At 37.2% G+C, this 25,320-nt stretch overlaps 1 protein-coding gene across 2 annotated transcripts in view; it reads right to left on the reverse strand.

Annotated features, from left to right (window-relative positions):
* Positions 1–22,012, reverse strand: part of LOC135072072 (protein tiptop-like) — a 334,243-nt gene extending 312,231 nt beyond the window's left edge. Inside the window, exon 1 of one of the 2 annotated variants that reach the window (XM_063966016.1) lies at positions 21,989–22,012. The gene's annotated coding sequence lies outside the window, so the exon portion shown is untranslated. Of the gene's footprint in view, positions 1–3,993; positions 4,364–21,988 lie in introns of those variants that run through there. The other variant, XM_063966015.1, reaches the window with a different exon arrangement.
* Between the last annotated feature and the right edge of the window lie 3,308 nt (positions 22,013–25,320).

The following is a 25,320-nucleotide window of genomic DNA, read 5'->3' on the forward strand; positions in this document are numbered from 1 at the left end:
ACAATCGTTCACTCAAAATAAATATGGCGGCTCGCGTATTGACATTGGAGCGCGCGCGCACGACGCCATCTTGTTTGTTAATTGCCAGTTTCTGTCATTTAATCAGTCACGCATCGACTTATTAGGATGTTTGTGGCTATGTGTGTTTGTATGCCATGTTTAATTAATACCAAATTCTTAGTATTTCAATTAAATACGCAGACCATGTCAATATTTAAATGGCTAATGTCTTTAGCGGTAGTTTTCAATTTATTATTCGAATCCTAGAAATATGTATATTATAATGGTTACTTCTATACTTGTTTATGACTGTTATTTTTAATATTTTTATGAAAATATTTTATTGCTTAATCAGCTTTTGGTAACTCATATTATTATTATGATATTGAGCTACCTGCCTATTAAAATAGTATTATTATCATAAGTCAGTAACATAATCGTGCCCACTTTGCTTTTATATTTAAATAACAACATTTGGCGACCGATACAGTCATAAATACTGTCAGATCAGAAGAAATTATTGATATTCCGAGAGAAAATATTATTATATGCAAATATCTAAAAAGTTGTAATAAAGCCGAGAAGCCGTATTGGAATGTCTTGTGAATAAGCTACTTGAACTGAATGCATTAATTGCAGTAATTATATTGCTACAGAACTAATTAACGCTATCAATCATTATGTATTATAAATATTCTGTAAAGGTCATAACTTGTTTCACATAATTATGTTAAACATTACAAATATTATGTTTCTCGGAAGAGTCTGGAACTACGGATTCCATATGAAAATGGTTACAGTAACAAAAAGTTATTCTGTTATAAAATTTTTATGTAAAATGGTCATTTACCACGGGCACACGCAAATTAATTGAATTCTTGGTAATCTAAACAATAATTAAATATCTGTATGACAGAACTTCGGAAGTCGGATCCACTTGCTGTCTCTACAGTTACAACAATTCCACAACTGATTGAGAAAATTGACCATCAGCGTTTTTTCTACTGGTGGGTGATGGGTATAATCATAGAAAAAATCTTCAAATTGATGAAAAAGACAACCTTTAGAAGTATGTCCTAGGCCTTTAACCTATGTCAAGGTTTATATTTAGTTAAGTGAACTCGGTTATTACAAACCACCTGTTCACTGGCCTCAGTTGGTTCACTTGTTTCAATCGACCCGTGAAAAATAAATAATATGTAAAAATTTGTAATTCGCTAATGCCAGCAGTGTCCAGTAAATCATTAAAGAATGTCCATTTGTTATTTAAAATTTTCGAAATTCCTAAAGAATGTCTCAATTAAAATATTCTCACACAGGAACTAATAACACATTTGTAGTGCGGATATTATTAAATTAGAGACCGTCGCAAGCGCAGATGCGACAAAAGCACATGTTACTTTGCATTCTCGTCAATAATAGGGCTTGTAAGACAATAGAGCCTTTGTTTTTGCCTGCATACATTTGTAGTATTGAATACATTTGTAGATTTAAATATTATTATATTGTTGGGGAAACGATAAATTGCGTTTTATTCGGAATTTTAATAGGGCATCGACACCTGCTGTCTGTCGCTCTACGGATTTCCAGTTGCAAGTCTTATTATAACTTTCTGTTACAATATTAATATTCATGCTGAAATTTTATACAAATCTTGAGCTATTAATCAATTAGTGTCAAAATTAACAAACATAATGTTTATCTGTTTCGGAATATTTTTGTTAAAATTTTCTCTACAATCAATTGTGAATGCGATATACAAATCACTCTTATTTCATCAGCTTGCCACTGCATTAAAATTATTGATTATACATCGTTATATCTAAATACACAAGCACTAACTTGATTTTTCAAATAAGGTACAATGCCAGATCAGTCTCTCTCTACATAGGTTGTTATGTATTAAACCTTTAGCCCATAAGAATCCCATATTTTATCAAAAGTTATGATAGTTTGACTGTGTAACGTAAATTCCATAAGACATTTCAATTTAGTAAATAATTATATTATTTACCTTAATTAATATTAAAATACTTAGGTATCATTAGAGATGATAATCTTGGATTTTCCTTCTATAAAAATGCAAAACCTACCTACATTCAATCATCATTTGTTTCTGTTTTATTTTCATAACAAGCAGGGAAATAACCAAAAGGTTTATTGTTTCATCTTTTAGTGTTTGTAATATAAATAATAATAACACACACAATACTCAGTAGGAGAGGTAGGTAGACTAATAAAGTGACAGATACATGACACCATGTTGGAAAAATATAAAAGTTAAGTAAAAAGTTTTTAGATTAAATCGGTTCTTTTAACTCTCAATACATAGGTACTTGTAGCTATATTGTATTGTTTTTTAAAATATTTTTTGTAATTAAAAGGGAAAGAAAGAGAAAGAAGGGTTTATGAGGCAAGACCCAAGACTTCAATTGATTTCTCGGAAACATACAATATTATGTTATTGTCTCGTATTTAAATATTTTAATCTAGGCTTAGCCTCTATTAATATTAATGGAAAAACTATACATACAAACAGAGAATTCTAGAATTTGAAAATTTAACTATAATCGCAATTAATTTTATTGATAATAAAAATTAAAATACATTTGTAACTCATTTTTTGTTATAGTAAGTAAAAAAACAGAAGAAAACATAATTCGAATAGTTCCCGAAATGTTTTTCCGACATAAAAATCGGGAGGAAATAATTAGAATCTAGGACAAAAGAATGATAAAAAATTAAAAAAATGTGTTAAAATAAGTGTTCCTTGTTTGAACATTCGTTAATAATCAATTAATAACTTGTTTATTATACATCTGATTTTTGATTATGTAAAATTAATTGAATATTATTAAATAATTAATGAATTATGTGATTGTAATTGGTTGTCCCGACAATTGCTTTCAAATCAAAGTCTTAAATTCAGGTCTATAAAGAGTTAAAATTACGAATTAGTTAACCCGTCATTACGCGTTGTAAGTTTGTAACATTTTTTTTTTATTTGAAAAAAGAACACCAAAAAGTGAAAGAATAAAAAAAAGATCGAATTTCAAAATCAAAGTTCCATTTTGAAAATACCGGGGCGCGTTGTTTATTACCCTTCTCCCTCGCGCTCGCCCCGCCCCGCTAGACGGGCCCGCAACGTGTGCAATGCTTTGCTAACTAAAGATGGCGGCGGCCAAAACTTTACGATGCGGATTCTTTACTTTTTTTCGCTAGACAACTTTATTGTTTGGATTAACAGCCATTCGGCGTTGATTAGAATGTTTGTTGATAGTTTGACAAATCGGCCATTTTAAATTGTAATTTAAATAATGTAATCTGCGTGAAAATGCTTCGTGAAAAGTGTTTTAAAATTCAGTGAGCATGTGATTAGGATTATTGTTATGCTTGTTCAATTATAAAACAAAACTAGGAATTATAATTTCACAAGCGTTATTATGCATTAGAATTAGAACAGTGTTTTAAGAATTTTTTTTTGTTATTATTCAGTGAAACATTTTATTGTGCCTACCTACCTATTCGTAGGTCAAAACAAGAAATGGTTTCAGCAACGGATCTAATATCATAATAAAAAAATATTGCTTCAGAATCGTTTTGATAACCTAACCATCCACCATACGATTGATGTAAGCATATTTTTTAACAATAACGGTCATTTAATTAATGATTTTGTACATAAGTTTGTTTATTTTATCCCAAATGACTGTGTAGTGTCGTAAAACACAAAGTTTTCCGTAAATTTCCCACATAGCGCCGCGGAGGCAGGTCCGACGCCGGCGGCCGCCGCATTCCCACTGAATCAACCGACGCTCCCCAACTTTTCAGGGCCCAAAAACTCTACAACACTTCACAAAACTTCTCGCCTCAACCAAACACACTTCCAAAACAAACATAAACCATGCAACACTAACTAAAAACGTTAATTTCCATATGAAAAACAATTCGGAACGCCGTACAAACTTGTGATCCTCTACAAACGGTGCTCACCTTATCCTCGCTTGACAGACCATGAAAGTGGATGCCACCTGTCACCAGACACCTAAGCAAGCACCTCTCAGCTCGTGTATCCTTTGTTTTCGGTACTTCTATTTGTTTTCTGCATACGTGAATTCCTTAGCACACCAAACACCGATGTCGTTGAACTTCTTTCCAATCCATCAATGGGAAACTTAAACAAAATCGGTCGTGTTTGAACAGATGGGTCGCGATTCGAGCGTGTGGTACACTGTAAAGTGAGTAGGTGGTATGTTCACTGCACTAATAACTGAACAGGACACTGTTTGGCACTTCGCGTGAACCGGTGAGTCGCGCGCGTGAGCGGTGTGGCGCGAGCGAAGCCGCGATGCGTTCGGGTCGCGCGCCGCGGCCGGAGTGACGCGCGCCGCCGCCGCCGCCGCCAGCGCCGCGCGGCCGCCGCGCGAACTACGAGCACTCAATCAAACGTCCAACTGTGATAAGCGCATTCTTTTTTTGCAACGCTGCGTTTTCGCTCGCCGTTTCTTATTCGAAAATTAGTTTTGAGGTTATTCGAGGTCATGTGCAGTTTTCCTGTGTGCTTTTGATTATTTATTGTGATGTTGGGTGTTGTTTACGATTGTAATATTTAAAAATAGAAAATAATTCGTCAAAAATTCGTATTTTTTTTAAAAATTCCGTGAAAAATATTTTTTCACATAAAATGTTTTTCCGCCTTTTAAAATTCATCCTAGACCTACTTGCCTAAATTAAAAATAATTATTAATTACTTACTCACACCTGAATTAAAAAAAAACATCATTCAAACTCAAAAATTTTCATCATAGTTAAACCCCAAAAAAAATTCATCAAAGAACTGCATTCGCGAAAGCGTCTTCAAAAAGCCACTTCAGCGACGGAGTCGCAACAGTCGCGCGTGACCTTGCACCGGTGCATCCGTCCGTCCCGCTCGCGCGGGGCGGGGCCTCAGTCGCCGCCCCCGCCCGCCCCCCGCCCACCGCGCGGCGTCTCGCAGCTCGTCACCCGCTCGAGCGGAGAGCGAGCGGGAGCGTTTTTCAAACGAATTCTATGCGAGTTGGGGATTGGTGCAAATTTTTTTAATTTTTGAATTTGGAATTTGGTTACATTGTATTATTTTACTTGCTTCTCAAACACTGTTTCTATTTTAACTCGTGTTTTGTTAATTTATGTTATCTACTCGTACAATAGTTTGTAAGAATTTTTTGCATTATACAGGGTGTTAGGTAAATGGGTATATGAGCCGACACTAGCCCATGTTAACATGGGCATATAAATGGTATTGTGAAGTCAGAAATTTGATATCATCATTTTATTTTTTTAAATTCTCATACAAAATAAATTTAATAAAATCTGACTTGTATGAAAATTAAAATAATTAAAATGGAGATATCAATTTTCTGACTTCACCATACCATTTATATGCCCATGTTAACATGGGCTAGTGTCGGCTCATATACCCATTTACCTAACACCCTGTATTTATAATATGAAAATACATTTATACATTCAAGGGTATAAATAAATGAGTAGGTAGGTACTTTTTGGATTTTCCAGAGTACATTTTTATTACAGTAATACCAAAAGTGAACATGCCAATAAAATGGCATGACAACAATATTCATAAATGTAGAGTAAAACCAAACCGATTAATTTATTTGCCTTGCAACACCGGTATTGTTTTTTGTCCCACCCGGCCCTGAACCGAACGACTTGCCTCAGTAACACTCGATCGTAAAATAAATTTACCCACTAACCTTTTGTTTTTACTGTCACTATCGTATTCCATAGTCTAATAAAAGCAAATAAGGGTTAAATTATTAATTTAACATAACTCATTAGGGCTATAGGAAATATAAATTACATCACCTTCGGCAGATATAACCCTAAAATGGTCGCGTCACCTCAAATTAAGTGCTGGCCACTTGCGCTGGCTACCTCATACTTAACAAGGCAGCGGTTTTTTACGATCGGACTCGTAAAACGCGATTTTTTCCCAATATAATTTTATACGCATTTAAGTTTGCTTATTAAGCAAGAATGTGGGCATCGGTTTTATGTCCCCTGTAATGTGATGTAAGGAGATCGCTCGCTTTATGTTAGTTCTCTGACTGTAAATGCGATTCTGCCGAGACGAGGCCCGTAAATCAGGGGACATTATTTTTATAAGAACCTCATAAGTGAACAGGTAATTGTTGACTGAGAACCGGCAAAATTAAAAGCGGCATGCGGGTAGCAAGCAATCAAGTTTTACAACTGATAAACTGGACTTAAAACTCGGGGACGTTTGAAAACTCATTTTTTATCGTAAGTTATTGAGTCGCCGCTACTCAAATTGAGCAGTAAACGCGACATAGTTACAATTTCTTAATTACATACCTCAATTCCGGTATGAAAGTATAATTAAGATTGTGGTCATATGAATTCCTTTCTCGATGTGGGTAAAAAACGACAACTACAATTGGTGGCGACTGGTTCAGTAACCATTGAATATTTTTTGTATTGTACTCAAATGGGTGAAGAAGAGTCTGTTATTGCTTACAATAATTCATTTTCATGTTGCATTTGAAATCGTACAAAATAATTAATTTTGCTATTAATAGAAGATATGATTGCTGTGCAATTGTAATTAATATTTTTTATGACTATTTCAACTCCGTGCAAAACCGTCCCACATGAGTTGTCATTAAGTAAATCATGTGATTTACTTAATGCGCGATGGAGCGGGCTATGCTCGGAGTTTCCCTGCGTGATCGAATCAGAAATGAGGAGATCCGTAGGAGAACCAAAGTAACCGACATAGCTCGCAGAATTGCTAAAATCAAGTGGCAGTGGGCGGGGCACATAGCTCGTAGAGACGATGGCCGTTGGGGCAGGAAAGTTCTCGAGTGGCGACCACGGGCTGGAAAACGTAGCGTGGGCAGGCCTCCTACTAGGTGGACCGACGATCTGGTAAGGGTCGCGGGAAGAGCCTGGATGCGGGCAGCGCAGGACCGTTCATTGTGGAAAACCTTGGGGGAGGCCTTTGTCCAGCAGTGGACGTCATTTGGCTGAAACGAACGAACGAACGAAATCATGTGATTATAACTCAAGATTAATATTCAATGAACTGCAATATTACCATTACGGTTTGCTGCGAACTAGTTAGTTACGAACTCTATATTCATCCGGCCTTAGATTATCTTAGTTAATAAGACACCGGACATATAAAACTAAGCATAGTTTATAAAAGTCATTCATTAGATTAAACGGTATTTTTCTATAGATTACAATATCCAAGAATGCCACTGAAGCTGCACTAAATTGCAATTTAGGTTTTAAAAAATAGTTTAAATTGCAATACTCGCCTATAACTTTAACTCAAATTGTTAATATTACGTTAACCCTCAAACATTGCCATGTGTAAAACGGACTTACTAATATGCCATCATTCACCAGGCGAGGGTCTACTCGACCATGCAAATTCAATGCATCAGATCTATCTATTTCACTCACATACCTGGCCATAATGGCATGAATGACAGGGACAGAAAAAGGCGATATCGTAACAATCTTCCAGGGTAGACCCGCAAGCCAAACCGGTGCCGCGGTGGAGCACCGCGTAGGCCAGCGGAGATCGACCGCCATAAATAAGAATGGTGCCGCCTTTTATATCGAATCAGAGAAATAAAAATCGGGCAAATGCAGATCCAAAGTGACCTTCTTCAGTGGTTCACTTTTATTTTTATTACATTCCCTTTCATAATTGTTACTTCGGACGACGTATAACTTGTTCTTAGATTCATAAATCAATTTTATGTGAAATGTAAGAACAAGTGACATTCATCAGTTAGTTATTTTTTAAATAGACAATAATTAAATAAATAGAAATTAATGAGTTCTCTCCTTAGAATTTTTGCAAAGGTTTTTGTTTACTCATAGGATGCAGAATCATTGAGATGGGAGGCTTGTCCTGACTAATGTCTATTTAACTACTACTTATCTACGAGGCTTTATCAAGCATCCAACGTCAGAACCCCGTATTTTTGTAAGGATTGTCCGTATTGATTAGATCTTACCAAGAGTAAACAAGTCAACTTAGGCTTTTGTCTTATTCTTCAGTCTAGTACACTAAAGGCAATTTCTAGTAACGATCTAAAATCAATTTTTACAAAATCAAGTTTCAAGCATCGTTCTGTTTCTATACTTCACAGTTGATCTCACAACATTACAAGTACAGTTCAGTCGTAAACCAGAAATCTGTTCGATTCTTTAAATCGATAGTCTATTTCAGAATCGATACTCGAGTAAGCGGTCGGTGGTACGGGCCCGATGATCGCGGTAATAGCTGTTTAGGGTTAACACGTTGGCGGGTCAACGACTCGGCTGCATTCGGATAGGGTGAGAATGGGTTTAATGAATATGCATATTGCATTATCTTTGTTATTTACTGAGCAATGTATCACATTATTTTTATTCAAAGTATTTTGGAATTTGAATAGTAACTAACTGTTATGAATTGTGAGCGACATAATGACGCATGTTATTGTAGGCTGATAGGAGTATCATTTTTTTAAATAGCATTTTTTTAGCATGAATGAAAAATATTTTTAGGTAAGAATTTACATAGGTAGATATGTAGTTGGTAGCATTGTTCGTAAGTACTTACCCATCTATTAATTAAAATATGTACATATTTGATACCAGTTTAAGCACTTAACAATATAAAAGAGAGTACCTAAGTAATTTAATTAGTGCGCTTTTAATAAGTACATCGACTTGAGCTAGACATCTTCTTTAAGATCATCGGTCCATAGACCAGGAAGGTGTCCTACGTTTGCCAAAACGTCTTTCCCATAGCCTACCTAATTACTCTGAAAATTGAGAATTAACTTGAATGGAGTAAGTACCAACGTAATTTGAAACTTGACCTCCCCGAAACGATTCCGAAAATAACACGAGCACACAAATTGCAAATCGCTTACGTCGAAATCACGCGAATCCGTCTTTTATTATCCATAAGTGAGGCGTCCGGAATAAAAAATCAATCATTAAACCGCCATATTTCCTGCGCCGCTGTCGTTTGGAGCAAACAAACAAAAAGGGGTTAAGTACCCGTCAGCAATCACTCAGCTGTCTGCCAGGACGTGACTCCTGCGCATCTTCTTCATTCGCATCCCAAAACTTTGCATTCCCTTATTTGGATAATATTAGAGTTCAAATCAGCGCATTTTTTAATGGGATACATGTCAATTTTTTGGCATGCCACGTGTAATTTGGCGTCGTAAAATTGGCAATCTTCACGCAGACTGATGGATCTGTCATCAGCGCTGGTTTATGGCCGCAAATTATACACGCAGCGTTTCTCGCAATGCGCCCGGTGCGCACGCGCAGTCCAATCCGATATTTTTTATTTCTAAGCAAATTTCCAATGATTGATCGATCGAAATCAGCATGTCTAAACAGTAAACGCATAGGTTGTAAAGTTCTGTAAAGATATTAACTTCAAATCTACCCAAGTGAGCGATCCTCTGGCAAAAGGAAGCTCTATCTATTACACCTGTGTCTCCAATCTGCAAAATGTTTCAGGTTTTTCAGGCCCTACCCATCCCTTCCATGTGATCGAGAGATATGACAATATGTCCTCTTGAAAGTACCTAATAATTTTGTTGTTCATCATCAGTGCCAAGACCAGCTATGTAGTTCCTTGCTAAACAAAGATACTAGTTTGTAAATGTTCCTTTACTTCAAAAAACACTGCTTACGTTTATAGAAAGTTAGACAGAACCATAACCTCCACTTGTCACAGCATGTTAGCACCAACTTCCAACGCCGGCCGATAAAGCATCCAACTGCAATAGGTCGGAAACGCGATCGGAAGGCGAAGTATGCGACCTGCTTTTAATTACCCTGCTTAGCCCTCGCACAGATAATAAATACGCTCTTCGCACGCACTCATACAGAGTTGTAATTGACTGTTTTGAAGCGATGGTGCTCAAAGTTTGTTCGTTTCATATACCGACCTGTTGGGAAGCCAACAACGCGCGGGAGGAGACGTGCGGGCGGCGTACGATGACTAACGTCACCTCGCACAGTGTGTTATGGGACTGTATAAACGGACATTCTCATTGATTTGATGAAACGTATAGAGCTCAGTTATACAAACATGATAGTAAAACTCCCGTTTGAAAATTCCACGTAGTTTTCGCGGTATAAAAATTTAAAGTTACCTATTTTTTTACTTCAAAATTATGCAAAAATATTCTCACTCGTTAACTAATAACATTTAATTCAGAATTATTATAATACTTCATAGAGCTCTTAAAACTACACGTAATAAGCGTATTAAGTGCTTCGTAAACGCATTCAGTTAATTAGAAAAAATGATTTTAGTCATTTTTGTTTTTATTTTTTTTCTCAATTATACCTTAATATATGCAAACATTTTTAATTGCAAGATATAGTCTGATATTTAATCTAATTGTATTAATAAAATCAGCTTTAAACTCCGTGATATATTTGAGAAAAAACATAAAACGTCTTAATACAATTTTTACGAGTCTAGGGTCGACAATTTTGGAAGGAATAATTCATGTCTAAAAAGTTTTAAATCCCGCCTGTTATGTGCATAGTGTTGAAGGTTCTAAAAAGTCACATTTACATTGTTTTTAACCGACTTCAAAAAAAGGAGGAGGTTCTCAAGTCGAGTCTTTTTTCTTTTTTAACACTCTTATATTAACTTAAGTTGTATGTAAGTAACTAACTAAAAAAGTATGTAAACAAAGCTAGGAAGTCGAATTTATCCTACCTTTAATAATTTTCTCATCGATTTGAAACCTATGTAAATCGAATGTCAATACAATAATTTGGTACAATCGAGCTGATGATATTTAAACATCCAAAAGAAATATTGCTATTAAAAAGTGATGGGAAATTTACAATTCTATATGGCGCATATTTTCAATTTGATTTTCCTCAAATATATCACGGAATTTAAAGCTGATTTTTTTTATACAAGTAGATTAAATATCAGACTATATCTTGCAATTAAAAATGTTTGCATATATTAAGGTATAATTGAGAAAAAAAATAAAAACAAAAATCACTAAAACCATTTTTCCCAATTAACTGAATGCGTTTACGAAGCACTTAATACGCTTATTACGTGTAGTTTTAAGAGCTCTATGAAGTATTATAACAATTCTGAATTAAATGTTATTAGTTAACGAGTGAGAATATTTTTGCATAATTTAGAAGTAAAAAAATAGGTAACTTTGAATTTCTATACCGCGAAAACTACTTGGAATTTTTAAACGGGAGTTTTACTATCATGTTTGTATAACTGAGCTCTATACGGTTCATCAAATAAATGAGAATGTCCGATTATACAGTCTCATAACATACTGTGCCTCGGGCCGACAGCGTCATCATCGGCTGCGCTCGGCTCACACACTCGCCTTTGGACACCACGTTCGACGCACGACTACCGCGTATCTTAGATAATTTCCTGTAATTAGGCTGGCGAGAATTACAGCACCTATTTTATACAGTCCGCTATTTCATTTATTTTACTAATGTTCGTTAGGACCCTAACAAACCTTACTCTATTATTTCTCAATCGAGAGGATTTTAGCAGAGAAGATCACAATCCTCGTATCAGACTTAATTTACGTTGATTAAAGCCAACAACAACAACGTCTGAATAAAAGTAGGAATAACCCCCAGAGGATAATTTAAAATGAACATCTTGCTATCGAACCTAGAACCTCTGAGTTAAACCAGCATGAGCATCGATAGTACGAGTGTAATACTGAGGGATATTTACATTAGAGACCTAATGACAGAGAGGTTTAATGGTGACTGAGTTTCTTACACTGCTTCTTCTCAGCAGTGGCCCATTTGCAGTGGTAGGGTTACAATAATACCTACTGGGACACAAAATAGAAATGAATGAGACGTACTAAAAGCACTTTTTAAAAGCCTACTTGCAAAAATACATGAGATTTTTCAATATAGAGTCAACTACAAGTTTGAGAACCAATGCCGAAATAATGCAACGTCATTGAATGCACAATGATAGACGATTCGTTCGTTATACGGCCAGTCAGCAACGCTAGATAATTACAATATCCTATAATGAGTACTTACAACTGAACACATAAATTAGGTTTTGAAGTTGTGCACTTGCGAATGAATTATACGTCAAATGCAAATGGCTAACTTTTCTGAAACATTAATCATGATGAAATGCCCTTAGATAGAATTGACTAATTGATAAGAATACTTTGGTAAATAGTCGTATCCGGGAAACAAAATTGAACCACGACCTATGTTATTGTGTGAGTTGAGTAGTTTATATTCGTAGAATAAATTACCTATTGGAGAATTAGGTCCATTAGTATAAGTTAATTCAGCAATATTCTTCTTACATTTGGGTGGTAACAACTAAGATTACATTAATCTCATTCGGTGGACCGACGATCTGACAAGGTTACGGGAAGCACCTGGATGCGGGCAACCCAGAACCAGTGGTTGTGGAAAAATATTACTTGGGGAGTCATAATATTAGTTGTCCAGAAGGTCCTGACACTGACAGATGCAGGAATTTAAGGAAAATAATAGAGGAGGTTGATGGCAGCCTTCTCGATGATATCCTCCTGCTTTCGTAATTTCATTACAGTTTTTCTCAGGAAGAAAGAAGGCTATGTTCGTTAGGTTAAACGTAACGGGTTTTTACTAAACTCAAAGCAATCATATTTGTCCACAAGTTCACATAATCCTGATTTGAATAAGACCAATTAATTCAACAACTAATTACAGCAGTAATTACTCTAAAAAAATCACCATGTCCCAAAACTAGAGCTGGCAATAAAATGGCCAACAAACACGCTGTAAGGAAGTAAGTGGTCGCGCGCATTATGCGCTCCATAAAACTGTACGCGAGTTGCGCTTGCATTGAAGCAAATGATTTTATTTAATAGAAAGAAAATTAAATCAGTGGCTAAGGTAACTCAAAGTGTTAATATATTATTGTAAGCGATGATATTAGTGCCAAAACTTGGTAATCAAACAGCGAAATAATAATACTAACTTCTGTAGAGACTTTCACAAGAACTTTTCAGTAGTTGTTATAAAGCTAATTAATTCAAACCGGTATGTGCCAATATTTTTTTAAAATTAACTGCCATAGTTTTTTTGTACCTAAAAAAACTAGGAGCAATGAATGAGCAATACTGCGTTTTTTCAGTTTCTGGACTGAATTTATGTACAGCCCTTGGGTGGAAGACGCCATTTCCACGGACATCTTCTTGTAACACAACTGCACAAGGATCTACTTTACTTCATAATGATGGAGCGACGTGTGGCAACCCTGCGCGTGCGGTGTAAAGACTATGAATGAGTGAGTAACGCGGTTCATTCACTCCTGCAAATGTCAAGGTGACGCATTCGCGGCTAAGACAATAGCGAATTAAATTCATATTAAATTAATTATTTTTATAAGTAGATATCATGCACCTCCCGATTTTATTTCATTTGTAGCTACTTCATTAAATACTTTAAAGGCACCACTATTTTTGCTGAAAATTTGCGTTTATATTTCTATAAGATCTTCAAATTCAAATAGAAAGATCCCTTTTCGTTTGGCTTTCACTAACCAGCCTGATTTAAATACCTAGATAAGTACATGTAAATTCATCATCATCATCAACAGCTGTTTACAGTCCACTGCTGGACTATGAGCCTCCTCCACTATAGTGGAGGGTTTTGCCATAATCCCCACGCTTGGCAGGCGGGTTGGAGGTCGCAGTTTAAAAGATTGATGTTTTCCAGAGAGCGCTGCTGCCAGTTCTCTGTAAATTATGTATCATTAATAGAAAATTAGCAATTAATAAAAATCAAAATTCCAGATTATTCATAGAAAATCAAGCCTTCCGCTATTCTAATAATTACGCAATAATTTCCTTCCCATACCTCTTTGTCGTTCCGAAGCCCCAGCAAGAGTTATCGCTCTTATTATTAATATGTAATTACTAATTACACGTTTTAATTGCTTTTTAACATCCCACGCTAGTTGTTATGCACAATATTTATTCATCATTCCATGCTTTGCATTCAAGGAATGAGTGTACTAGTGTAAGAACAAAATTATTACGTTTTACTGTACTGTTTTGAATATTATGGTTCTTATTAGTGAAAATAAATAGTTACTGCATGTTAAGTATCAAATATACAAGTAATAGAATAAAACGAAGTCATGTCTGACCAATAATGATACTTATGTCGGTTTCTTTTTTTCTCCCTCAGTTATAAGTACCACCCCAGACTGCGTGTACACGTTGAAATACCTGTTTAAGATTGTATGAAAAAAAATAAAGCTGATAATCAAATTGCAAGAAGTAGACTATTATCTACGGTATTTTATTTAGGGGGACGTTAGCAGCCTCTAAGTATCCCCATCCCATATGTAGGAGAACTCCTGGCTACACAGGAGTTGCAGTGGTGGGAACAAGAGGTTTCAATATCCCTGTATCCCTCAAATATTGTCGTTAACGTCTTATTCAACAGTATCTGTTAATACCGCAATATATTCCCCGATAAGACATCCCAAAACAATTGTCATAAATACGGCGGATCAAAAGTCCACGAGTGACGTCACAGATCACGGACAGCACTCGGACAGCCCGGACACCGGCTTCTAATGGCGGCCATAAGTTGGCGTAAGTTGCGGCCGCGGCCCCTACTCCAATTTTATATCGCGGTTTATCCGCGCGCGCGCAGTAATGTAGATAAATTGATCGCCTCAATCCCTTATTGGATTAATTTATGGTAATATGTTCGGATCGCGATAGCCGGCCGGAGTTACGATTAAACAGTTTTTATGTAAATCCGCCATCTTTGTTCGCAGCAGTTGGTATCGGCTGGGTGGGGGATAAGTGATAAGACATGACGCATGCACGAAGATATTGGAAGTGCGATCTCATAAAAATACATTTTCTTTTAGCCATACAGTAACTCTGGTAACAGCGACCACTGCTGAAACAACGATCACAGCATTGGTTAACCATCCATGGGGTCTGCATTCATAGCAGTCGCACAAATTGCTGTTGTTGCTTTTGCTTACCACACGTTCCAGTTTCAGCTGATAAATTAGTTATATTAGGATCTCCAAGTATTTTATAGTATTTCTTTCCAAACTGACTCTCTAAGTAATGTCACGTGAATAGCCAAAAGTGTCAGTAAGAACTACAAGTCTAGCAAGAAAGGAAAAGCAACTTAGATAGCCTATGACCAATATTCGAGTGGGCTGTAACAAGTAACAACCCAATCTAGTGGCAAACTTTATGAGTTGCCATAAGCTGTTGTAGTAGCAAAGTAATTCAATAAGAGTCTTGGCGTCATCATCTAAACATATTGAATCTTCAGTGAGCACAAGAATGAAAATTTCTAAAAAATCAACATTCATTAACTTCTTCGTCTTTCTTCTCCCATTTATTGAACAGGCAAGACTTACATCCTATTGATGTTCTTCCGATTAATTTAAGTGAGATGCAGTCTGTCGTTGCGAGTCCAATGACAGTTTAACTTTCCCCCGGGACAAACTTGACCTTCACTGGTTGGGTTTTTATTGGCGGTCAAGCTGTAGATCCTGGCTACACAGGAGTTGCAGCGGTGGGAACGAGAGGTGGGAATAGTCCTGTATACTATACTCCCAGTGTAATCTTAATTTTATGTTACTTCCAAAAAACACGTGTCTTGAGTTACATCCTTTACCCTAAGAAATGGCACTTCTGTCTTATTGAGTTCTCCAACAACAAATACCTTCCCTTATACTACTTAAAAACTCTTGTCTCTTGAAGAAGTCCCGGAGAAATCTCAAATCATTCTTGATGCTATCGGAATATTTTCGTCAACCCCGATCCCGCTCCTCTCATGCCCTTGCAGCGCGTGCGTGTTATAATCATACAGCATGGCATTTCAGATTTTATGACAGGCTGCGTGCCTGCATAATGTGATGCGTCGTCTCTAGTCGCTCAGCGCCGGCCGAAACGCGAACCTAATCAGACGGAGCACACTTCAGACTTTTAAAGGGGTTTTAATACTACAGCATCGATGATCTACCTACACCCCAAAAGTGACGACATAATTTCGGTTCTGTATTCGTTTCTATGCATCTCTTTAGTTAGTTTCTCTGGGAAATTGGCAAAAGAGATGAAGCTTGTTTTGGAGACTACCCATACCTTAGTATGTATGTACAGAATAGCCAAAAAGCAACCAAAACGCAAAAGTATTTACAACAGTCTTTGCTGTTAAAGCTAACCCACTAGCTATCAATCCGCGCTCTCTCTGAACTTCGATACCTATAATCAAATCAAAAAACTTATTTATAAGTCCTATGACCGTTTTCACCATCAATCCCTAATTTTTAAGTGACCACTATGGTAACACTTAACAGGAATTTTGTTTTCAAAGGGGTTACTTAAAAGTTAGAGATTGATGGTGAAAACGGGCATTAATTAAAGCAGCAGTGAAGAAGAGCAGAAGATTTATTGAAACTTCCAAATTGTCGAATGCACTATTCCAAAATACTCAAATGTTACCTACTCGAATATTATGTCGACCAATCATCAAGTCGCTCAAATTGTTTGAAGAATTGAATAAATCCTCAATCATCGGAAAATGTCTCAAGTGTACTCAGGCCCTAACACGCCTAAAAGTCGACTCGAAAGAATTAGCCCGTGATTTGCGACAAATAATTATCAACCGCCATTGAAGAGTTTCGAATGTTTCGTGCGAATCCTTTGAAGGGAAGTTATGGAGCGACATTTTTATCGACTTCAGGCCAAAAGTTTGCAGGCACGTATGATAAGATCTTTTAAGGCAATATACGAGTAAGTACACCTGTCTATAACTAGTATGGTTATTATAGGAGTAAGTTAAACCCAAGGTGGACCGACGACCTCATAAAGGTAGCGGGAAGGCACTGGATGCAGGCCGCCACCAACCGGCTATTGTGGAAATCATTGGGGGAGGCCTATGTTTAGCAGTGGACGTCCTATGGCTGAAATGATGATGATGATGATGAAGTTAAACCCATGGAAAGGCCGTAAAAAAGTAGATGAGCCGTTGGCTGATGGGTCAATTTCTTGGGAGGAGGCAGCTTAATAAGGCCAGGGTTGGGAGCGCTCGAGGTGTTTGGAATGAGCATGAAATATGCTGTAGAGAATTACTGAAGATAGGTCCATTGGGAGATGCTTAGTTTCAACGGTGGGATTACGTACCTGATGTTGATTTTATTGGAAAAAATATTTAACTGGTGAAAAAAAAACCACAAATGGCTCTTATAAACGATAGATTCTTAATGGCCGAAAAATATGCAAGTTGTATTACTCGTAAGTGCCACGGGGGGCAGCTGTTTGTATTAATGTATTTTTATGGTTTTAATATGTTGAGTAAGTTATCTTCATGGCGTTCACGAGACTAAAATTGAAACCTCACGACTGTTACAATTTAGCAAACCTTATCTTTAAGTACTAAAACTAATTTATATATCCCCAACCTGTTTGGAACGGTCTCCCGAATATTTTGAGCTTTTGACGTATCATAAAGTTCCCATTATTGACCACTTAAAGAAATGCACAAGCACATAGCTTTATCAGGCTAATATATTTGCCGTCCTTAATTAGGTAACTACACCTTTAATTGGGAGTGTTAATGTAATGACCTACATTATGGAGCAATATGTATATTTCCAATTTTAGGAAGGAATTTATCTTTTGGACTCGAGTTATGTTAACTTCCTTTAGTGGTCATTATTGTTACTGGTCTCTGAAAAAAGGACTTAAATATTTTAATTAATAATAAACATTTGCTATCAATCTTCAAAAGCAGCACTGTTTGGGATATTTAGCAAAATATCTCGGTATTTTGCCCTTTTGTTTTGCAGACAGTGGTGACTGAGTTTGTTGCGGCGCTTCTTCTCAGCACTTGCCAAATGTTGGTCTCGAAGCGCTGGTAGGGTAAAAAGATTATGAGACATGTAGAGGCTCCTTAACACTAGAGTACACGCGCGGACTACTATAGTAGACCAGGGTAACATTTTACGCTATAACTTTTTGAAAACTTGCGCCAGAGAACTGGCATTCCAGGAAAGCCTCGTTTACTAAATTTGTCAGTAAGCCAGTTATAAAGCTTGGGTCGCTAGAGTCTGCGCACTTTTCTAAAATTGGCGGTCAAAACTGCGGGTCTAGTCAAAAGCCCGAAATCACTCGACAAAAAAATTATGAAAGACTTGTAACAAATGAATTTACACCGTGTACCAGGCAGTAGAAAGTTATGAATACTATGACAGATAAAAAACTAATCATATTCATTCAGTTAATTTTTTTTTGTTAACATTGGTCTCAAAGTGCAATTTTGGTCCAAAAAATTTACAACTTTTAAATCTGTTTATAATGTTTGATCCCAAATAGTTATATAAAAAAACTTTGATTATAAAATAACTATAATAAACACTTTTATCATTTACGTAGTAATTCTATTCATAAATTGCTTATAAACTGATTTACAGTGATTTTAAATTGGCTTACCAGAGTAGGCCGCGCGTGTATTCGTGTAAAAAAAGGGGCGCGTGTACTGCAGTTTTAAGAGCAAAATGACGATTTGTAAGAACTATTTATTAGTCTAAACAAATAAAGAATTTTTGACTTTGACTTTGACTTTGTAAATTGAGCCCTTTTTGAAATGTCACTAAAACTCTATTCGCATTTAGGTACAGATTCACGCTTGTGATTCTAATACATCTAATCTACCCCGAGATATTGTTGAAGCAATCGTATAATTCATTTGGCAAAAAAAAAAATCTAAATGCTAGTCTATCTCGGGTAGTAGCAGAAGATACGATGCGAACATGCTACTTCGCAACCGTGCACTCGCTGCTGCAGTATGGTGCTGAGCTCTGGGGTCTCGGTGCCGACCGAGAGCGGGTATTTAGGATGCAGAAACGCGCTGTGAGGGCCATTGTACGGGTATCGCAGCGAACAACTGTTAGGCCTCACTTCAGAAACCTAGGTATACTCACCCTGCCGTCCATAGTAATTTACCAGGTAGCTATATACACGCGCGAGAACCTGGACTCATTTGTGAGACATAGGGATCGTCACAACTATAATACTCGCTTCGCCGAAGCACTAGTATCGACTGCAGGTAGACTACGAAAGTCTGACTCTTTGACGCACGTATTGGGGCCTAAAGTATACAACCGACTGCCTAAAATAGTGAAAGAAGCGGTATCACTCCATTCTTTCAAATTTCAACTAAAAAAGTGGTTGATCGAGCAGGCGTTCTATAAAATTGACGAACTGTTTGGAATTTAATTATTATTGACACTGTTACCCACTATTTATTTTGACATTTAATTGACATTAATTCTATTTGTATTATTAATTTATTTGGACATGATGTGTATTTCTTTCTTATTAATACTGCAATTGTTTATTATTAATAAGAAAATATATTGAAAATTTGACATGTAATGAACATTATGAATAAATTTCTTATTCTTATTCTTATTCTTATTCTAGATCGTGCCAAAAACACACAACATCACTAAGTTGTAACGCTGATTTCGCAAAATTACTGATATCTCTGAATCTGACTATAGACAAAGAAGAATAGAACTAGGTATATAAGATACTACTAGCTTTCCGCCCGCGGCTTCGCCCGCGTGGAATTTTGTCTGTCACAGAAAAACCTTATCGCGCGCGTCCCTGTTTCAAAAACCGGTTTAAAAACTATCCTATGTCCTTTCCCGGGACTCAAACTATCTCTATGCCAAATTTCATCAAAATCGCTTTATTGGTTTAGGCGTGAAAGCGTGACAGACAGACAGAGTTACTTTCGCATTTATAATATTAGTATAGATTAGTATAGGTTTAAAAGAATCAGATTGACAATAACTTTCTAGTCTTGATTTTCACTTAATTAAAAGTTTTCTGCTGTCGCTTACCCATTCGCAAGTTCTGTAGCACTTTTATTTAACATCTTATAGGTAAAAGACAATAACAAATCTTGTGCTTTGCTGAAATTAGAGAAGAAAGAACAAAATCCAAGTCAGTACTTCATTCTCAAATTGCAACTCAAAATTAGGGTACCTTACTTCTGGGCCCCGAAAAAACTCGTACCCCCGAGCTCCAATTGCTCAAAATTAAATTTCTATGACTAATAAAGAGCAATAAGTAAAAGAAGTAATCTCCCCAGAACAAGGCAACATCGCAGCCAAATTTCTCCGTAGAAGAAATATCCTGAAAGTTCTCGCAATAAACAAGCGAGCAGCGTCCGTAGGGCTGTCACCTCACTGACGACGTAAATTATGATGTACCTACCTAAAGCAGTACACAAATGAAGTTAACAATTTAAAATTATAAAGGAAGCTCGCATCAATGCTTATGACTATAATATTTTGTATATTTTAAAGACTGTAAACCCTTGAAAAGGAGGCTGACAATAGTGACTGAGTTTCTTGCGCTGCTTCTTCTCAGCACTGGCCCATTTATTGTCCCGAAGCAGTGGTAGGGTTAATATTGGGACGTGTAAAAGTTCTTTCTAAAAGCCTATTTGCAAAAATAAATGAATTTTATTTTTAATTTTAGCTAACAACTCTTTTTCTAATACACACAAACATCCTTTTGATTTGTCTTTACATCTCTCTGTATAAAAAAGTCTCCAAATAAGTGAGATATTCTTCGTTTTCAAATTAATTCTGTCAAACCTAAATCGAAAACAATTGAAACGAAAATGTGTGCTGGGAACCAAAAATACTGTGAGATAGACAAAACAGACTTTTGTTAGACAGATCCAAACTCAATAGTATTGACGCCGAGCGCAGCAAAAACGTTTCAAATCGAAACAAATGCAAAAGAAACGCAAAAACAATGCCAGCTTGGCTCAGTCAGTTTAAACCCCGTCGAACTGGGATAAGTAACTAAATCAAACCGGACAAATCCGGTTCGTAACCAGATCGATCCGGTCACTCGCAGCCCTGCACGAAGTACAGTTCGCGCGGAAAAACGCTGCGCCGCATCGCGCACATTTTACGCGAACGATGACATAAATACTCATTTGCGAGAACAATATCCGATATTGAGTGAGGCCTGTCTTGCGAACGCGGCGTTACACTGCCGGCCGAGAGAAGCGCTGGTGATAGATAAATCAAATTCAACTCCAAAACTCCTCAAGACTCTTACTCAAGATTTTTTATTATTATGCCGCACCAAATTGAATCAATTCACATTCCTATAAAAAGTTGGTTTTGTTATAATTGTTGGTTTAGTGATGTAATATTGATTTGATAGCAAAGCTCGTTTACCTGCACCTACCTTCTCCTCGATACACTGTTAGGCTCCATAGCCTATTATTTTGAATTGAAAGTGAATAACATGTTGTCAAAGCCAAAATGGTGCAATGAATTTTCACAAATCGCAGATACAATGCATTTTCAATTATAAATACACACGTTAATGATGAATTGCTACAAATAAACAGTTTTTAAGTCACTTTTCCAACTCACTCACAATCGATTGTCAAAACGCGATCCAAACACCGTACCGCACCACTTTCCTTGTCCCGGCGCGCACCGGTTCATGTTTATTCACTGGCGGGCCGACCGATATATTTATCGGTTTGCATCCTATCCACCAGAATTTACTATACAGCACTACTCAAAATTTGTCTTACACTTTACAACGGTATGCAGATCACACTTTTGGCAGCACGGAACGCTGTAACTCACACAGTTAACCGACTTCATATTTGAACGGTTTTCGATTTGTGATTGCGTGGCGGGGTTAGAATCGTAACTCTGGATGTTAAGGTATGGGTATACAGATTGATTTAGCATTTATTTGGCCTGTAATGCAGTGAATGTATGCTTGTGGATTTGAGACGTTTAATGTCAAGTGAAAGCACCTAAAACAATGAATTCAAGACAAAATAATAAAAAGAAGGTACTTACAACTAGGTGAAGAACAGCTGCTTGCTTACTCCAATATCAGCCACTCCATTTTGTTGACACTTTAACAACACAAAATATTCATATTAGTAAGTATTTACTTTAAATTATAGTCAAAGTAAAACGTTTTGTAAAAGAAAAACAAAATGAAATAAATCAACACACCCAAGACACTGACTTGACATTTGAAGGCCAAATGAAAATTTTGTAATGCACGAATAGTTTTACGAATCGAGGGTAGTCTAAAAATCTATTACATCGTATTGCCAAAATAACAACAAGGCTTTACTATTTTAGTTAAAATGGAACGCGAAAGTTTAAAATCTTATTTAACAACAAGGCATTAAGTCTTTTACAAAAATAAATAGTGAAAAATGAGATTCGATCGAAAACCTTACTGTACCATCTAATCGTAACCGTTTCTATATCAACACATCCTTTAGCATTATCACAACGTATTCCACATAAGCCGTTGCCGGAACGATAACACAAAATACATAAATAGCTTATCCCATACATCTCCTGCTTATTGGAGGAGGAATGTATTCGTCAATACAGTTGAGAGGTCTCTATAGTTTTTCGATAACCATTTCATTACAATATTCGGGAGCGGCCCGATACAATATCGCGTTCCGCTCAGGTACGATGAAGTGGGAATGTTTGATGAATATAGAAAGAAAAATAACCATTTTTCTGTTTTTAGGAGCATGTGAAGTGTATTGAAACTCGTACTACTTAGTTACAATCGCTTTAGAACGCCCAATCATCGTCGTTTCAGCCACAGGACGTACACTGCTGAACATAGGCCTCCCCCAATGATTTCCACATCGCCTGGTTGGTAGCGACCTGCATCTAGCGCCTTAATCCAACCTTTTTGGAGTCGTCTGTCCACACGCCCAATCATCATCATCATCATCATCATCATTTCAGCCATAGGACGTCCACTGCTGAACATAGGCCTCCCCTAATGACTTCTACATCGCACGGTTGGTAGCGGCTACCTTTATCAGGTCGTAGGTCCACTTTGTGGGTGGACGTCCCACGCCCAATATTCTCTGTCAATTAACCATGGAATAACACAAGAATAAAGCATGTCGTGTTAAGTAAGGCTTCAGGATTTTTTACACTTCTATCTAAGTCTACCTAAAAGATAAGATCCTATAAAAATCCGGGTCGTCAGCCTACAAATGAGACCTTTTCGGCACAATGACACTCAAGAATAGAGTAGCTTCTATTGGCGAAAGGGTTAATGTTTGCTGAAGGCACTCTTTGGAAGCACAAAAAAGTCTTGTACTCGTGGCTTTTGCCGCGCTTGTAAGCATTTTGCATATAAAAAGTGTTTCACGGCTGTTTGCATTTATAATGTAAAATGTCTCGAACATGATATTTCACTTGTAAAAAGCGACTGCCCGAGGTGGTTTACAGTTTAAAATTCGTCAGGGCAAACAATGTCTCTTGAGTTCGGTGGAAAAGCAGTCGTCCGGCAAAAGGTCGGGAGTTTGGTTCACACCTCAAGCACTTACATTTTTCAAGTAAAATCGTCTTAATTGTTATCCATACTTAAGATTCCCATACCTAGGACATTTACATAAAATTAGGGTATATGGATGTTTTGATTTTAAGAGGTCCTTTCTTAGAGTTTCGAAGGGTGCATATTTTTGTCCTATCCCATTTTCTGATTACTGGTTGATCTCGACCTCCTCTTAGGTTCTTACAGTCCAATGACAGTTTAACTTTCCCCCGGGACAAACTTGGCCTTCACTGGTTAAGTTTTTATTGGAGGTCAAGCTGTAGTAGATCCTGGCTACACAGAAATTGAAGCGCAGGGAACGAGAGCTGGGAATAGTCCCGTACCTGAAACTTTCTGACCCACCACGTTGCCAATCATCATCATGTTAAAAAGGTGTCCCGTCCACGAACAGTCCACGCCCCCTGGTGGAGGCTTATCTATCAGATTGCGGTGTCGGTGCCCGGCATTAGCGACAATAAGGCCGACATCACTCCGACGACCCGGCGGCTATTAATTACCTGTAGCCACATGACAGACGCGGATCTACGAAAGAGTGCGGATAAGGCAATTGCAATCCTACGGGATAACACAGCAAAACGCACTGTTTTCCCCCAAAGAAAGTATACTACCTACAAAATTCCCAAAGTTCTGATGGAAGGCGAATTATTTTCAGGGCACATAATGTATGAAGGTTGCTCTACCACCATCCCAGGAAATCATAGCGTGGTGCTGAAAAGCGGTGGAAAAAATCAGTAAGCTTTAAAATTTCTATTTTACAGCCAAGTTTTAATGTTTGTTTAAACTGCTTAGTGTTGAATTATTATTCTACTCATAGTTTTAAAGTTAATAACAATTTATTAATGTATTCGTAAAGGTTAAAAACTGACAGAGTTGCCTTCCGTTTCAGCGTTGAGAGGCACGTTTTTATCGTTTTAACTTTCGACTTTGTGATATAAAGAATTGCATCCTTATCTTTTGTTCACCTCCTAGTATGGGGCACACTGAAAACAGCGCCATGGCCTTCGTCACCGTGGGCCACACACGGCATATGCCTGAGTGGGGTCTCATTGCAGTGGGCATCTTATTTGTGAATGGGTGGCACTGCTCAGTTTATTCTTGTTTTTATTTTTTCTTCCTTTATTACGTGCCACTGGATTGCCTGTATTTGTGTGATGTCCATTGTAATAAATGTATCTTTCTTTCTTTCTTAGTATCTCTCCCAAACAGCCGCATCCAACCTTCGTGGCTTCACAGGCATCAAGAGCCGTCGATTGATGGGCTCACCGTGTACGAGTACCGTCGTCCGCGTGTAAACTCCTCATTACAACGGGACTGCCTAGTGCCCACCACAGCATGTGCCCAGCCTTATTCACCTAGGTACACTTTACACGTGGCTACGCTCGACTAGCTTTCGGTTCAAACAAATTATGGCTGTGCTTATAAATATTTAAATTATGATGAAAAGATAAGTGAAGTCCGAAGTTGAGGGCGAAGAAGTTGTAGATCTATAGAGGTTATTTAAAACTGCACGACAGATGTTATTTTGACGACAGCAGTCACTTGCGTCAAGCATACTTCTCGCTCAAACCTTAGTACTATTAAATGAATGAAATTTCCTTTCCCAATGAAGTTATATCCTGACGTGGAAACCGCATCGAAATGATACAGTTGGAAAAAATTTGGTATGTACCTACCTCGAAACGAATCACAAAATAAAAGCATTTTTTGTCTCCCCAGAAATCAGTTCAGTTGTTTCAACTATAAATCTGAGTGGTAGCTCGCCGGAGCGACGGTTCCGATCCGTCTAATAGGACAACTTGAAGCC

This window comes from Ostrinia nubilalis, chromosome 5 (genome assembly GCF_963855985.1).
Source record: "Ostrinia nubilalis chromosome 5, ilOstNubi1.1, whole genome shotgun sequence".
Taxonomy (NCBI): Eukaryota; Metazoa; Arthropoda; class Insecta; order Lepidoptera; family Crambidae; genus Ostrinia; species Ostrinia nubilalis.